At 55.2% G+C, this 3,909-nt stretch overlaps 1 pseudogene; it reads right to left on the minus strand.

Moving 5' to 3' along the window:
* Positions 1-717: 717 nt before the first annotated feature.
* Positions 718-3,909, minus strand: part of LOC119283973 — a 3,882-nt pseudogene continuing 690 nt past the window's right edge.

Raw genomic sequence — 3,909 nt, forward strand, 5'->3', positions numbered from 1 at the left:
CAGTTCCAAGAATGATGATGTGCCACGACAGTGACTTGTTTGTAGTTTTTCCACTTGATGTTTGTTCGGTAAGAAAACAACAATGTACATGATTGATGAGCTGCATCCTATAACCGCTCACTCATGCTAATTGGTTTTTACACGTAAATACAAGCTTCAAAAATTGTATCGGTACTTCTATCGTCAATGCTCCTCTGTTTTTTCATCTTCAGTTCAAGAATCATCCTCCAATCCAGAAAGTAAATGTTAATTACTGGTCTTCATCGCGTGTTGGATGGAAAGGCCTCTTCTATCTTAGCATCGCTTTTCATATGCCCTGTTACTTATAATGCAGTGTTCCATTTTGCTATTCATGGATGGCCTCACCTTATTGTCTATGATCAATCATACTCTCCAGTTAGTGCTTTGGTTTGTAATGAATTTGTACTTGTGAAGCTCATTCATTTAGCCATCTGTTGCTAACTGATGTACCTACGTATTTGGCAAGCAGACTACAACTAGTTATGATACTACCACTACGACCAGCCTAACTACGGTTGATAAATTGATGTACCTAGTTATGATATGGTCTAACCATCGATGTACCTAGTTATGTTATGTACCTATGTATTTGGCAAGCAGACTAGGTACATCAACTAGATATGATACTACCACTACGACCAGCCTAACTACGGTTGATAAGATGCGCCAACTGGCATGGCAGCAACGGTTGGCAAGTTAGTGAGTGAGCATAGGACGTAGCGCGGTGTCGGCGGCGGTGGAGTCGCCGCTGGGACCGGGAGCCGCGGCGGTGGTGGGCGCCACGGCCTTGGCCTTGACGGGGGCCGCGGCGACCGGGGCGGGCGCGGGCGCCTTCGTCTTCTTCTTGTCCTTCGACGAGCGCTTCTTCTAGGACGGCGCCGGCGCGGGGACGTCGGTGGGCTTGGTCAATGGGGCCGGCGCGGGGGCGTCGGTGGGCTTGGTCAACGGGGCCGGCGCGGAGGCAGGCACCTCGGGGACGAGCGTTGGCGCGGCAGCCGTGGGTGCATCTGCGATGGGAGGGAGTGCCGCGGGGGCAGGTGCGGTGGCCTTGGCTGGTGGCGCGGCGGTAGGGGCCTTGGCCTTGAGCTTGGGAGCGGGATTGGGTGGAGCCGCGGTGGGGGCAGTGACTGGGGCGGGAGTGACGGGAGAGGTGATCAGCACGGCCGTGGGCGCAGGGGTGGCTGGGGCCTTGACCGCGCAACGAGCGGTGCGCTAAAACAGTTTTCTGCGCGCGAAAATAGCAGTTCCTTGCACGCAACAGGGCGCTGGCTCCAGCAGCGGCTGCAAAAAAATTATGCACGCGACCCGCTCAAACAGAAGCTGAAAAGAAATGGCGCGCGTGAGCAACCAGAACACAAAGTAGTTCAACCAAATAGACATATTCAACGATACAAATAGCAAAGTTCAACCCAACAGCACAAACTAGTCTGATACAAATATTTTAACTACAAAACTACGGTGACTACTCCGAGTCGTCCTCCTCCTCCCTGCTTGTGTCATCTGACGTATCAAGAAACACGTCTTCCCACTGAAAGTTGTTGTCGGAGAAGAATGATGCATGTCCCAGATTGCACTGCGATATCGCCAGTGCCTTCTGACGACTCCTATCCGCCCGTTCCACGCGCCGCCTTGCCCTCCTCTCCGCCCAGAAGGCGTTCTCGTTGGCGACGTCCTCCGGATGGCGCTGGCGCGACTCCATCATGGTTCACTCGTCCGCCTCGGTGATGAGGAGCGGTGCTGCTGCCGACGGTGTTCCTGACAGTCGGCGCCGGTTACTAGCCGCGTAGGAGGGGCGAGTTCTTCCAGACGTCCTGAAAGTTCATCTGTGTGCGAGGCCTCGAGAGGCACCACGCTGCCGCGTCGTACGCGCAGGCTGCCTCGTGCGCGGTCTCGAACGTCCCAAGAACGGGACGCGCGCCACCAGAGTGGATCTCCGCATAGAACGCGTCGGAAGGGCAGACACGGGCACCATGGTAGCCGGAGGTGCTTCGGCGGCGCGGAGGCATGTTGGCTGCGGGGGAGAAAGCTTCGGGAGAAGGCGGTGCGGCGGGGCGCCGGGTGCGAGGAAGAAGAGGGCGGTGTGGGGAGAAGGGGGTGGCGGTGCTCGAGTGTACGGTTGAGGCTCGGGTGCGCACGCTAAAAGTGATGTTTTCCACGTGCGCGCTATATTAAGCGCGGCTGTTGAAGATGCTCTAACTAACGTGAAGGTTCAGAATAGAAGTTAGAGGGAGATGGATTAGTTGTGTTGTAAAGTACTCCCTCCGATTCTTTTTACTCTGTGTATTAGATTTTTGTCTAAGGGAATCGTTGACGCCACCGTCCGTGCGGTAAGAATTCGCTATCATGCACGCGAATGCATGCAGACAAGAGTTTGTTGCCCTGACAGCCCCATTTCGGCGGTACGGTGATTGTGGTCAGGTAAGCTAACACAGACAGTTAACTAGCTACCTGCCCGTTGTAATTTTCTTTTAATTAAAATATTTGCATGAGCTTTCAGTTTGTGACCTTGTGGTTAGTTGATGGTTGGCCGTGCCTAATCATGGCAAAAGGCATGAACCCAGCTTTCCCTTTCTTCCCCAATCAACAGGCAAAAGATGAAAAACCGAAAGATGGCATATGCCATGCCATGTCTAGCCAAAACCAAAAGAATGTTTCTGCTTCACAGCCATGTGAAGGTACCAACAACTGTAACAATGACAGCGATGAAAACGTAATGGTAACTGTGATATAAATATTGTTATAAATATGAATAAAATTAACAATAATACACAGGCAGCGTCCCCTCTCCCTCTCATCTGTCTCTCGTACGTATCATCTGTGACACCGTGACTCCTCTCCCCTCCCTCTCAACACAAAGCAAAGCAAAGCAAAAGAATCCCGACAATGTGAGCTCTACTCCACACAGGAAAGAAAAGGACCCAAAGTCCATCACCCCTCGTAAATAATTACATACACAAAACGAAAAGAGAAAAAAAGGGTGACATGGCCGGCGCATTATCACGGCCCGATCGACGGGGATCGTCGGCCTAGGCGAGCATCGCCGCCGCGCCGAGCGCCGCCACGATCACGGCCGCCGCCATCCCGGTGCTCCTCCCCGGGGCGCTCTGCAAGACAACCATCGACACGATGCACACGTTAGCTTGGTTGCAAAAATGCGCGCCGACGATGAAGTAAACAATAATGTGCATGGTCCATGCAGCAGCCAGCAGGGACAGTCCTCCATGCTGGTGTCAACGGTGTGATTTGATTGATTAAATTCTCATGTCAGGCAAGTTAATGCCCCAACTAATAATGTCAGGCAAGTTAATTAGCCAGTCAGGAGCACGTGCGTGTCGGGCTGACCCGACAGTGCACGCCGACACACTGGCCGCCATGGCCATGCCGTCTGGGTGGCAGCCTCGTAGATTTGCTTAATGGAGTGTGCATGGATTGGACCCCGAATCCAGTGATCAGATACATCTGCACGTACTCCTAATCTTGTTTGTTAAGATAGTGAGTGAGCGTAGGACGTACCGCGGTGTCGGCGGCGGTGGAGTCGCCGCTGGGACCGGGAGCCGCGGCGGCCACGGCGGTGGTGGGCGCCACGGCCTTGGCCTTGACGGGGGCCGCGGCGACCGGGGCGGGCGCGGGCGCCTTCGTCTTCTTCTTGTCCTTGGACGAGCGCTTCTTCTTGGACGGCGCCGGAGCGGGGGCGTCGGTCGGCTTGGTCAGCGGGGCCGGCGCGGCGGCAGGCACCTCGGGGACGAGCGTTGGCGCGGCTGCCGCGGGTGCTTCGACGGTGGGAGGGAGCGCTGCTGGAGCGGGGGCGGTGGCCTTGGCGGGTGGTGCTGCAGCAGGGGCCTTGGCCTTGGGCTTGGGAGCGGGAGTTGGTGGAGCTGCGGCGGGGGC

Source organism: Triticum dicoccoides, chromosome 4A (genome assembly GCF_002162155.2).
Source record: "Triticum dicoccoides isolate Atlit2015 ecotype Zavitan chromosome 4A, WEW_v2.0, whole genome shotgun sequence".
Lineage (NCBI taxonomy): Eukaryota > Viridiplantae > Streptophyta > Magnoliopsida > Poales > Poaceae > Triticum > Triticum dicoccoides.